At 37.1% G+C, this 14,183-nt stretch overlaps 1 protein-coding gene across 1 annotated transcript in view; it reads right to left on the bottom strand.

Annotated features, from left to right (window-relative positions):
- LOC100875326 (uncharacterized) overlaps positions 1-14,183 on the bottom strand; it is a 155,531-nt gene that overhangs the window by 88,658 nt on the left and 52,690 nt on the right. The window lies entirely within an intron of this gene.

Below are 14,183 nucleotides of genomic sequence, written 5' to 3'. Positions count from 1 at the left end.
AGATAATTAAAAAACGAAAAAGAAAATAAGAAAATAAATTGTGAATACTATTATGTAGATACGCACCGTGACGCGTGTGGTCGTCGTTGGTTCACCGGGGGGTTTTCAGAAGTACAATTTTAATTAAACGAGCAGCAGCACTGAAATAAAGTTGGAAAAAAGCGAAGCGAAGGAATGGGAACGTTGCTAGGATACGTACCATATAATCGTAACACTGAAATGTCTTCCAAGTCTTTAAATTAGAATTACGATAATACAATACAATTAACGCGTTAACTGCCGCGGTGAAAATGGCCGTCTCTACCAACACACATTATAATAACAATTACTAACAATTACTGTGGCCACCTTGCTGCGATACAAGATTTATTATACTTTTATACTCTCTCATTTATTATATTATTTCTTCGTTTACAATATTTTTTATCTTCGTTTATAATTATTATTTTTTTTCCTTTATTTACAATTTTGTTTTTCCAATTTTATTTATAAGATTTATTATATTTTTAGACTCTCTCATTTACTACATTATTGCTTTCCTTCGTTTGCAATATTTTTTATCTTCGTTTATAATTATTATTTTTTTTCCTTTATTTACTATTTTTTTCCAATATTACTTATAAGATTTATTATATTTTTAAACTCTTTCATTTACTATATTATTGCTTTTCTTCGTTTATAATATTTTTTATCTTCGTTTACAATTATTACTTTTTTCCTTCATTTACAATTTTTTTTTCCAATATTACTTGTAAGATTTATTATATTTGTATACTCTCTCATTTACTATATTATTGCTTTCCTTCGTTTACAATATTTTTTATCTTCGTTTACAATTATTACTTTTTTCCTTCATTTACAATTTTTTTTTTCCAATATTACTTATAAGATTTATTATATTTTTAGACTCTCTCATTTCCTCTATTATTGCTTTCCTTCGTTTGCAATATTTTTTATCTTCGTTTACAATTATTACTTTTTATATCTTTTCCCTCAGTTACATTATTACTTTCCATGTTTCTCTTCTCATTTGCAAGTTTTATTAATTCCTTCTATTTTATAGATTGTAGTACGAAACTTATCAAACTGTCTCTTTTCTTTAGTTTGTATAATTAAATTTTTCTGCAGGATGCAACTATTCGGTGTTTGCTCAAAATATCACTTGAAAGATAATGTTTATGGTTACTCGATAAAGTACATTCATCATCCACAGAAACTTTCTGACGTTTATCCATAAAATTCCAAACACGAAGAACCTCTTCCGACAAGCTGTATTTCCTGAGATAAACCCATAAACAGATAAAAATGGATCAGCCCGTAAATACCGTGAAAATTTTTCAGGCCATCGTACGGGCATACGTCAAGTATTTTCGAAGTCGACTTTCTCGAAAAACGAAGCCAGACGCAAACAAGTTTTATTGCATACTTTCAGCGTATATCTCCGCTCGTGAATATCCATCAATCTTTGCTGGATAAAGTAATCATTAAAAACAGAATGGAACGGAATGGAATAGAGAAACAAACGCGATGGCGCGTGTAGAAAGAAAGGAATACGAAATGAAAATTATCGGGAGTACAACGGTGCTACGATCTTTCCCACAAGCGTGAATAATATCCTCCTCGTCTCCCTGTCTGCGAGCGATAAAAATTTGTCTGCGACCACGAGGCTGGCCGAGTTGACTCACAACTTTATTTATGAACGTTTGAAAAAAAAACGTACGAGCTTCTGTAATAACAAAAACATTGACACATCGTCTCAGAGATAATTCCCGCGGTAAACCCGCGGGAAGAGTCACTCGATGTTGAATGCGTGCAGGAGGCGCTTTTCGTTGAAGACGTTTTGAAAATTTAGGAATTTGGGAGTTTAGATATTTGATAATTTTGAAATTTGTATATTTGGATATTTAGGAATTTAGAAATTAGTAATTTGGTAATTGAGAAATTGGGAATTTGGGAATTTGAGGAATTTGGGAAAATGAGAAATTGGGGCTGTTTAAAATTTGGGGTATTGACAATTTAGGAATAGGGGAATTTTGGACCTTGGGGTGCTGAGAATTTAGGGACATAGGGAACTAGGGACGTGTAGATTTGGGGACATGTGGATTTTTGGATATGTGGAATTGGGGACATGTGGATTTTTGGATATGTGGAATTGGGGACATGTGGATTTTGGGATATGTGGAATTGGGGATATGTGGATTTTGAGATATGTGGAATTGGGGATATGTGGAATTGGGGACATGTGGATTTGGGGATATGTGAAATTGGGGATATGTGGAATTGGGGACATGTGGATTTTGGGATATGTGGAATTGGGGACATGTGGAATTGGGCATATGTGGAATTGGGGACATGTGGAATTGGGGATATGTGGAATTGGGGATATGTAGAATTGGGGACATGTGGATTTGTGGATATGTGGAATTGGGGATATGTGGATTTAGGGATATGTGGATTTTAGGATATGTGGAATTGGGGATATGTGGAACTGGGGACATGTGGATTTTGGGATATATGGAATTGGGGATATGTGGAATTGGGGATATGTGGAATTGGGGATATGTGGAATTGGGGATATGTGGAATTGGGGATATGTGGAATTGGGGATATGTGGAATTGGGGATATGTGGAATTGGGGACATGTGGAATTGGGGATATGTGGAATTGGGGACATGTGGATTTTGGGACATGTGGACTTTGGGACATGTGGATTTTGGGATATGTGGAATTGGGGACATGTGGATTTTGGGACATGTGGACTTTGGGACATGTGGATTTTGGGATATGTGGAATTGGGGATATGTGGAATTAAGGACATGTGGAATTAAGGACATGTGGATTTTGGGATATGTGGAATTGGGGATATGTGAGAAATGGAGAAGTCTGTAAATTTGAGAAATTTAGTATTTAAGAAACTTGATAATCTAAAAATTTATATACTTTCAAAATTAGTAACTTCAGAATAAAAATTTGTAAAATTTGAAAACTTGTTAAAAATATAAGAACCATAAAACCATAAAAGTAGAGAATTGCATATGCCCTCAAATGAACGTCTCTTAAGTAGATGCGACCATAAGTGCGCAGCCACTGCCTGTTTTGAAGGAAATGCAGATTGCAGTCGAGATATAATATTTCTATACGATCTCATTACCCTACATTATCATATCTTCTTTTCCTCGAGTTATTATTTTAATCCCAGATAAATATAGAACCGGGTTAAGGATACGTTGGAAATTTACTCACGCGTACCATCATCTTCATTGTCTACCTACATTCGTTCCGAAATAAATATTCAACGTGTAAGATTGTTGGTGTGGGTAAATTTCCGATACATTCTATTTTATCCTCGCTGTATAAACTCTTGTCTGCTAGATGCTGTTCAACATTTTTTTTGACGGCCACAAATTTTTTTGTCAGAATTGTTTTGTGGTCATGATTGTTAATCAAACTTTGTGATTAGGATTGTTTAGCAAATTTTGGAGTCATGATTATTTGTCAAATTTTGTGACGACTATTGTTTATTAAATTTTGTGATCACTTGTATTAAATTTTGTAGTGGTCATTAGGTACAACTTTTATATCGTTAACGTCGAAAGTCGTAGGTTGTCCATCAAGAGTCGTTACGTCACCATGATCGATCAATCGTTAATCCTTGTTGGCCAGCAGCTTCAAGGCTACTTATTAGCAAAAGTCACGCACGTGGATAAGCCACCACGAGACACGGGTTTCTATCGAATCTCCTAAGAGGATTCGAGAGCTTATTTACGATTCTTGTAGTTTCTTTCTCGCTCTGTCAACTTCCTAGGAAAACTTTCTCGTGTTCAACAACCACGTGGTCCAAACAGTTCGAGGAACGCCTACATTTCACAATTTACTAACTTTCTCGTTTATTCTTAAAACCACCAACTTACCAAATTCTTAAATTCCCAAGTTTTTAAATTTCCAAATTCTCAAGTTCACAAATTTCTAAATTTCCAAATTCTTAAGTTCCCAAATTTCTAAATTTCCAAACCCTCAAACCTTCAAATTCTCAAATTCCCAAATTTCTAAATTTCCAAACCCTCAAACCTCCAAATTTTCAAATTCCCAAATTTCGAAATTTCCAAACCCTCAAACCTCCAAATTTTCAAATTCCCAAATTTCGAAATTTCCAAACCTTCAAACCTCCAAATTTTCAAATTCCCAAATTTCTAAATTTCCAAATCCTCAAATTCCCAAATTTCGAAATTTCCAAATCTTCAAATTCCCAAATTCCTAAATTTCCAAATCCTCAAACCTCCACATTCTCAAATTCCTAAATTTCCAAATCCTCAAACCTCCACATTCTCAAATTCCTAAATTTCCAAATCCTCAAACCTCCACATTCTCAAATTCCTAAATTTCTAAATTTCTAAATCCTCAAACCCCCAAATTCTCAAATCCCCAAATTCTCAACCCCCAAATTTTCAAATCCCCAAATTCTCAATCCCTTAAATTCTCAAATCCCCAAATTCCCAAACCCTTAAATTCCCAAACCCCCGAATTCCTAAACCCCCAAATTCCCAAACTCCCCAATTCCCAAACCCCCAAATTCCTAAATTTCCAAATTCTCAAATTCCCAAATTCCCAAATTTCCAAACCCCTAAACCCCAAATCCCAAACCCCTCCCCAGAAATTTCCACCGTTCCAAATTACCCTTCCGTAATTTCCAAGTCCATTCGAAAGTTCCTGGCTCGTCATATTCGCGGTAGAAAGAATTCGGAACGATTCGTTCTTTTTCCATCGGTCGGTTCGATGCGCCATAGAGGAGCGCTCGCTTTTGGCAGCCGCGATCCGATGCACCGTCCCGCGCTTGGACGTCGCCCAAACCTAATAAATTTCAAATCAGGTCATTGCTTCTCTTTGCACTTAGCGCGATGCACCGCGACGCGACGCGTCGCGTCCAATTCGACGCTCCGGGTACCGTGTGAACAGCGAACCATCGCCGTTTGAACAACGCCGTCGATGTTTGCGTTCGAGGTCTACGGGGGTGGCGTCTGTGTGCCGTTGTTTCGACGCTTCTCGTGTCCTCGACACACCATGGTTTATCGGCCGTTTCGACGGCAAGATTATCGTGTCCTGGTATCTGTGCAATTGACGAGAGAAATGAAACGGTGCAACGTTCTGATCAGCTGATTTAAGATCGTGTACTGCGAAATTGATGTTCGTGGTGAGATATGGTGTGATATGAATTATCGTGGATTTTTGGTTTACTTGATATTATTGTCTCAAGTTTTGGAGCTCTTCAATTTTACTTTCGTTTGCTTTTGCATTAAATAACTCATTTAATTGAATTTATTGTGCTGATTATATATGTCACGTATGTCACATATGGTGTAAGAACAGGGGTGCTTAATTTTTTAACTTCGTCTTCTGATCTACTAGTCTATATCATTGTCCCGCCTTTTAGAACCCTCAAATCTTCCTTTCAGTTGCTTTTTTTATGAAATAATATATATTAATTGAATTTGAAGCGAGGGTCACATATGCCACATATGGTGTAAGAACAAGGGTGCTTAATTTTTCAACTTCGTCTTCTGATCTACTAGTCTATATCATTGTCTCGCCTTTTAGAACCCTCAAATCTTCCTGTCAATTGCTTTTTTATAAAATAATTATATTAATTAAATTTGAAGCGAGGGTCACATATGTCACATATGATATAAGAACAAGTTGCTTAATTTTTTAACTTCATCTTTTGATCTAGTAGCCTATATCATTGTCTCGAGTTTTGAAACCCTTAAATGTTCCTTTCATTTGCTTTTATTGTTAAATAATTATATTAACTGAATTTACAGTGTTGGTCACATATGTCACATATGATATAAGAACAAAAGTGTTCAATTTTTCAAGGTCCTTTAATCTACTGGTGTATATGATTGTCCCTCAATTTTTACAGCTCTCAAATCTTTTTTTAGTTTGCTTTTTTATTAGATAGCTAATTTAACTGAATTTGCAGCAGCAGTCACATATGTTACATATGATGCAAAGACATAGGTGCTTAATCTTTCAATTCCATTTTTAAATCCACTAGTTTATATCATTATCTCGATGTTAGGAGTCCTCCAATGTTCCTTTCGTTTCTCTTTTCTTTAAAACAATTAGTATAACAAAATTTGCAACGTCGTTCACATATGTCACATATGACACAAGAACAAAAGTACCGAATCTCTCAATTTTATTTCTTCATCTACAAAAGTAAATCATAATCTCAACTTAAAAAGTTCTCAAAAGTTCCATTCGTGTACTTTTCCCATAAATAATTAATTAACATAATTTATAACGTCGCATATAATCACCGTGGTCACATATGATTATAGAGCGGCATTTGAATAACGTCGGATCAACTTCGATACAATCTCGTATAATTACGAGAATTACTCTAATGGTGCATCAATTACCTGTGTATTAAAATTATCGATCAATACGATGCAGAAATAAGCGTACACGAAAGTTTTTAAATTAGCGTTTTTAATTTTATAAATTAGTTTGTGGACTGCAGTTTACTGGAGGTCTGCGAAGTATAAAGAAATTATGTAATTTAGGGGATTATAGTCTGTGGATTGCATTAAGCTGTTACATAGCCCATTAAGCTTCATAGCCTATACAGTTATGGATTACGTAGTCTATGGTTTATGTCGAGTTAGCGAATATTAATATAATATATTAGTATCTGAATATGTACATAAATATAATCGTCTAATTATTGATAATGAAGTTTTAATATTATTTTTTGAGGGAACTGTTGATTTTCCACCCATGGTTCCTGTAAGACTTTTTATCCTCTCGACTACTTCAAGATTTGTTAATAAAAAAATTTGACATTAGGTTCAAGGTCAAGATCAAGGTCAATTTTGTGGTAGTTTTTCGTACCAGTAGAAAAGAACACTGCTATGGACGTGACATATAATTTACAATCGCTCTATTACACTATATAACAAATTGTTGTAGTTGAATATTTATTGATCTGGATGTAGACTACCATTTATAGATCTGAAGATTTAGACTATAAAATGGAAGGCCTGTAACATTGAAACATAACCATAAAAGTTCTTCACCTTCTACAAAAGTTCAAAGGAACCTTGAACCTATTTTTATTTCGCTAAATACATTATGAAAATTAAATACCCTTTGCAAAGAGATGCCACACAAAGAAATTATTTAATAATAATTAATTTTCAGAATAGAATACTTTTTAATCTATGACTAACACGCTCAAAGTCTCCAGAACACATGGTGCCATTTCTGTAACCTATTGCGACACAACAAATCCCGAGGAATCCACGCGCGTTCTTTTCGAACCCTGAGGCACCCGAGTCAAACGTCTGCTTTCGAGAAAGGATTACGAAGTCTCGGCTAGGATAATCGAACCGCTCGAATTCAGGTCAGCAAACGTACCGTGTCTTTCACACACGATGTCACTCCACACAATTCTTCTACACATGCTCTTTCATTTCACGTAAAAATATTTTACATTAAAGTTGTACCACTTCGAACGTTCAAATGTTTGTACAACTCAAGTGTCATCTAAAAATTGGAACATTGAAATGTTCATATAATTGAAACATAGCCTTCAAATTCAAATAAGATGATTTACAGTAACATTCTAATCTTCGAATGTGGATTACAATTCTAATCCACTGATGATGTCAGTTGACTGATGTCGATTTACAAGGTGGAACGTGAAGACCCAAAGTAATCTACCAAGTAGCCTAGGTCGCTATAGTCATTTGAAGGCCCTGCTGGTCAATCTCTGACGTCACAAGAGTCATAATAATTTTTAGTATCCTTCAAAGAAATATGGAGTGAATATTATTTCCAAGGACCACGAACCTTGAAAGGAACTATATTCGACCAGGTCGCAGTTTAGAAGCCAGACACCGTCGCTCGATGTCTGCCTCTTACGTCACCGGTCTATACCCGTGACGTCATGGAGACGATCCCAGGTTGACGGGAACGTCTCGTGGCGAGACCTCCTGCGGTCGTCTTTATTGCTTTTTCCGGAAATTTATTCCGTCTAGACGTAGCGAGCATCTGAATCATCTAACCGTAGACGAGGTGAGAGACGCGGACATCTGAATCAGAAATTTTTACTCGACTTTCCTCGTACATTCACAATGTTAACTTACTCTGACAATCGACAATTTTTTCTCACATTACAAATTTATAAATCTGTAAACTACAAAATTGATCATTTGCATAGTCTGCGATTTCTTGTATACATAAATTGCAAAATTGGGCACGGAAAATTTGTGCTTGGCTGCAGAATTGTGTATAAAAAGTGTAGCGAGAGATCAGTTGGCACTTTTCTTTCGGTGAAAGTAAAAGTGAACGTATCTTTACGCTTTCATCGGTTATTGTGTGTTTGTAATATCGAATCTGCAATCTTTTACCGAGTGAAGGGCAAAAGGAAGATTGTTGGTAAGGAATTTTTATGTGGGAAATTGGGAGGTGAGGAATTTGAAGAAATAAGGATTTGATGAGGTGGGAATTTGGGGAGCTATGTATTTGGAGATCTAGGAATTTGGGAATTTGGGAATTTGGAGATTTAGGGATTTCGGGGTGTAGGAATTGGGGGGACGTAGAAATTTGAGGACGTAGATATTTTGGAATCTTGGGATTTGAGGATTTAGGGATTGGGGATGTAAGAATTGGGGGGTCTTAGAAATTTGAGGACGTAGATATTTGGAGACCTTGAGATTTGGAAATTTAGGGATTTGGGGGTGTAGGAATTGGGGGACCTAGAAATTTGAGGACGTAGATATTTGGAGATCTTGGGATTTGGAAATTTAGGGATTTGGGGGTGTAGGAATTGAGGGTCCTAGAAATTTGAAGACGTAGATATTTGGAGATCTTGGGATTTGGAGATTTTGGGATTTGGGTGTGCAGGAATTGGGGGTCCTAGAAATTTGAAGACGTAGATATTTTGGAATCTTGGGATTTGGAAATTTAGGGATTTGGGGATGTAGGAATTGGGGGTCGTAGAAATTTGAGGATGTAGATATTTTGGAATCTTGGGATTTGAGGATTTAGGGATTGGGGGTGTAGGAATTGGGAGGTCCTGGAAATTTAAGTACATCAATATTTGGGGATCTAGGCATTTGGGGGTGTAAGAACTGAGTTCTCCTCAAAATTTAAAGACATAGATATTTAAAGATCTAAGAGTTTGGTGTCCTAGAAACTTGAGGACATAGTATTTATTGTACTATATTATATTTAACTAAATTACATTTGAAAACTTGTACATCTCAAAATCCAGAAATGTAGAAAATATAAAAACATCAAACTTGTAAATTTTTGAAACCTTGCAAATCTATCAAAAACTAGAGAATTTGACCACGTGAGAACGCCTTCAATCCGAAGACACTCCTGAATTAAAGTCCTACTAAATTTCCATACGTCTGGTTATGTAAAGGTCGGTAGAAGCGAAATGTGCCGGAGGAAGTCGGTGGTTGTAGTTTCTGTCGAAGTCCATCCCCTTTCCACGTTTCACCGTCACTCGCAACGCGGACCATTGTTATTCTAGATTGCATTGCAAATTAGATCACGGACTACCCTTCTACCTTCGTCTACGGTCCGTTCAAGTTGCAACATCGTTGCCCGAGCTGCTCCGAGTCGTAAACCACCCTTCGTCCCTTTCGACTTGTATCCACCCCTGCACTCTTGTAATAGACATCCCGTGAAATTGTGTCGCGAGTCGCACAGCTTCCAGAAAGAAGTAAATTGTTCGTCCTCGGGGATGAACCCCGTGTTTGCTTTGCTTCTTCGTGGATGATTATCGAATTAGCGGAATCTCTTCTGTTTTTTGTTTGGAAAATCAATTTGGAGAGAAGTTTCCGTGTACTTCAAAATGGAGATGTAAAGTTTCGTAAGAAATATATTAGCTGTTGAGGTAATTTGGGACTGAACTTCTGACCTTACTATTTGTTTGAAATTCTGGTGAGTTATGACTGCTATTTTAGGGACAGTAAATAAGAATAGGGAATTGATTTAGGTAGTTGCAGTTTTTGAAAAGGTAGCATTTGTGGAAAATTGACATATGTGCAAAATTAGCAGATACCGAAAATGAGGGTTGATTTAGAGGGTTGATAGGTTTGGTATTTGAAAATGGAGTAATTTAAAATTTTTTCAGTAGCTTGAAATTCTGGAAATTTTATAAATCAGGAAATTTATGAATTCAGAAATTGAATGACTTAGAACTTCAAAAATTTAGGAATTTAAAAAACTAAAAATTTAGAAAGTTAACATTATAAAAACTTAGAAATGTAACTCATTCAGTTGCATTTATCAGCAGGTAATACCAACGCAATGCACGTTACCAATGCAGTATATGCACGTTATATAGCACCGCGTTATATGGCCACCTGTTTCCAGGTTAAATCGTAGAACCGCAATCGAAAGGTACAATAAAAGTGAATGATGTTCAGAATAAAATTTATCGACTAATTTCTATTTAGACGACGGCCGAGGTCCGCGTGCAGGGAAACCGTTGAGCAGATCGATAACGTCTGCGACGACGTCCTCGGAGGCAAACAATACGTCCCGTGTTCCGGAAGTCCGACGTCAGGGCCATAAGCACGTCGTAGCGCGAGACAAATCGAATCAGGGACATTCCCTCTCTATCCGTTCGTCTTTCCGTTTCTCTCGTTCGGTGTTTCCGACGCTGATGTTATCAGGGCCTGTCGCGTCTGCTGGAAATAAATCTTTTGTGGAAGCGACGAGAAGGACCGTCCGCCTTCTCTCCTCTCGAGGAGAAGAAGGACCGTCTCGGCTCGGCTCGGCTCGGCTCGGGCTGAGCGCGTCGCGACGCGGTCCGGTGTGTGCCGTGGAAAATACGAGGAGGAAAGTCGCGTCGAACCCCCCTTGAAAAGGTGGAACAAAAGGAGGAGGAAAAAAAGAAAGGAACGAAAAAGGGGAGAAAAAACGAAAGAGGAAACCGAGACTGCCGGGAATAAAGAGAGCGATGGAAACGGTAGATATCGATGAGAACAACAGCCTCGAGTGATTGGGATACCTGTACTGTGACGAACATATTTTTCATCTCTCTTTTTCTCCGCCTTCGTTTTTTATCATTATTCGAGACTGCGGTGATAAGCCCGCATTGAAAACCTACGGATTCAGGGCTATTATGCGCCTCGTGGAACAGGCTTAATTGAGCATCTCGAAAGACAAAGTGAATCGATTCGAATCGGAATGTAATGGCAACGAGAAATTAACTAGATCGATTTCACTTTGCGCTATTCGTACTTCATCTTTTTTCCCCATTTCCTACACATTTTGTACACATTATCGATGACTGAGAGGTTAATTTATAAACACAAATATGTATACATGTGTATAATGTATGATATAATGTATATATGTCACCAAGTTAGATTAGGTTAATTTATAAACATAAATATGTGTACATGTGTACAATGTATGATATAATGTATGTATGTCGCCAAGTTAGATTAGGTTAGGCTAAATGAGATCAGGTTAGAAGATAAGAATAAATGAACTTGAGTAATAAAATTATGTATAAGTATAAGGTAGATTAGATTAGAAGTTTAAGAGAAGGTATGAATAAAATTATAATTAATTATAAATAAATTAATTATAATTATAAATAAAAATAAATTTGACAAAATTTACCTGATCTCATTTATACATTAAATTCGAGTAAACGTTATGTTAAAAATTTAGATAAATTTAATTGAGTATAGTAAAATAATTATTACAACCTTGGAATTCGAACCAGATTAAATTAAGTTATACAAACAATCCGGTGAATAAAATCAAATACCGAAGATTAGATCCTAAAAAATAATCTGTCAGAAAGGATAAAATTACAGGTTACACCATTTTCATTATCCCGACATCTGAACGATACTATCGATACGTCGTTAAGTATCAATAAGATATCTATAATCGTTAAGATCGGCTGCAGTATCATCCTTCCGTTGATTAAAGTCACGCCCCCAATAACAGCAGAAACGTAACCCGTCCATAAAACAAGCCTTAATCCGAAAGAGCAGCAAAGCGCGAAGAAATAACTCAAAGCGAAAACGCTGAAACCAGCGACATTGCCGATTTCAGCGTCGGTCCCGGCGCGGAAATAAATCTTTCGCGCAAAAACCGGTTGAAAGGCGGCACGAAGAAAAGAGCGAAGGGAGAGAAAAATCGCGCGAACTCGATCGACGAGGAACAACAATGGTGGCGAGAAAGGAAGAGGAAGATGGCGGAAAAGGAACGTGGCCACGAGAACGCGGTCTGCTTTTCCAGACAGACGGTGTCGAGGGGAAAACATGTGGGTTAGATAGACGCAGCTGCGCTGCTACCATCCCGACCGAGATTAGATATCAGACAGCTTTTTTCCAGACAGCCTTCGACGTTCCACGAATCGCATAATAATCTCGTCGAAGGCCGACGACGCTGTCCGCGAGCACCTCCGTCAGATGGGAAATCACGTTTCCTTTTCCTTGTAGTCTGTTATGAAAATATTTTCATCGAGGAGGTTAGGAACTTTTGTTAGGTTGGGAATTTTCGAAACAGTCTATGGGGGTTGCTGAGGGTACTAGAAATTGAAAAAGTTTAATATATTAAGATGTTAACAGTAGTGACACTACTCAACTGTTACTGTGTCGATTTTAGTGAAGCTTGATAGGTTTATGAAATACTCAGCGGTAACCAAAATGGCGGCCTTGGAATTTGGGGGCGTAGGAATTTGGAGACCTTGGAATTTGGGAGTCTTGGAATTTGGGAGTTTAGGAATTTGGGGGCGTAGGAATTTGGGGACCTTGGAATTTGAGGATCTTGGGATTTGGGGATCTTGGGATTTAGGGACCTAGGGATTTGGGAATTTTGGGATTTAGGGACCTAGAAATTTGGGGATCTTGGGATTTGGGGGTCTTGGAATTTGGGGGTTTAGGAATTTGGGGGTGTAGGAATTTGGGGATCCTTGGATTTGGGAGTCTTGGAATTTGGGGGCGTAGGAATTTGGGGGCGTAGGAATTTGGGGACCTTGGAATTTGGGAACCTTGGAATTTGGGGATCTTGGGATTTGGGGATCTTGGGATTTAGGGATCTTGGGATTTAGGGATCTTGGGATTTAGGGACCTAGGGATTTGGGAATTTTGGGATTTAGGGACCTAGAAATTTGGGGATCTTGGGATTTGGGAATCTTGGGATTTGGAGGCCTTGGAATTTGGGGACCTTGGAATTTGGGGACCTTGAAATTTGGGGACCTTGGAATTTGGGGATCTTGGGATTTGGGGATCTTTGGATTTAGGGACCTAGGGATTCGGGAATTTTGGGATTTAGGGACCTAAAAATTTGGGGATCTTGGGATTTAGAGGTCATGGGATTTGAGTGTTTAGGAATTTGGGGGCGTAGAGATTTAAGGACTTCTGATTTGGAGTTTTAGGAATTACGTGGCGTAGGAATTTGAGGACCTTGGAATTTGAAGATTTAGAAATTTAATTACCCAGAAGTTGCAGCACATAGAAATTTCAAATTTCAAAAATTACAAAATCCAACAATATGTTACTGACAAATAGGGGTAGAAACCACCCCTCAACTCTTGCTGCTCCTACTAGCATTGTGAACAGAGTCCTTCTTTCACAAGTGATATATTTTCAGAATAAAAATACTCAGAACAGAAATTATACAGATTTAAGTACTGCACTTGATAGTGACCTTGAAGCTGACCTTCAAATAAAAATCTGGTATTATCCTCGAATTTAATTAACGTTGAGGCTATTTGAAGAATTACAAGTGTGTAAGAATTACGCACAAATTATGTCGAGAATATAAATTATGTATATAAGAATATCATTTATGTTAAAACTATATGTAAATTGAAAATACCTTTCACTCTCGAAGGAAATCGAATAGTAGATCTAATTTGAGATTCGTGGACACGAAAGTTTATTACAAGTAACTTCATACTTAGCAAGGGTAATTAACACCTTACTCCTTTATTACACGAGGTGAAAATTTTGCAACGGAAACTGTAAATTTGTTACTAGATAAAATCTGCAAATTTGCACTCCAAGATGTATCTGTTTCAATAAATTATAGCCTCATAAAGAACAGTACTAATTATCGCGTTATCGATGGTCAACGAGTTTATTAATTTTAATTTAAAAGTGAAAATTCTGCAATGGAGATTTGTCGTCGGATAA

The sequence above is a fragment of the Megachile rotundata genome, chromosome 2 (genome assembly GCF_050947335.1).
Source record: "Megachile rotundata isolate GNS110a chromosome 2, iyMegRotu1, whole genome shotgun sequence".
NCBI classification, from domain to species: Eukaryota; Metazoa; Arthropoda; class Insecta; order Hymenoptera; family Megachilidae; genus Megachile; species Megachile rotundata.
This window is presented reverse-complemented; position numbering and strand designations above follow the sequence as displayed.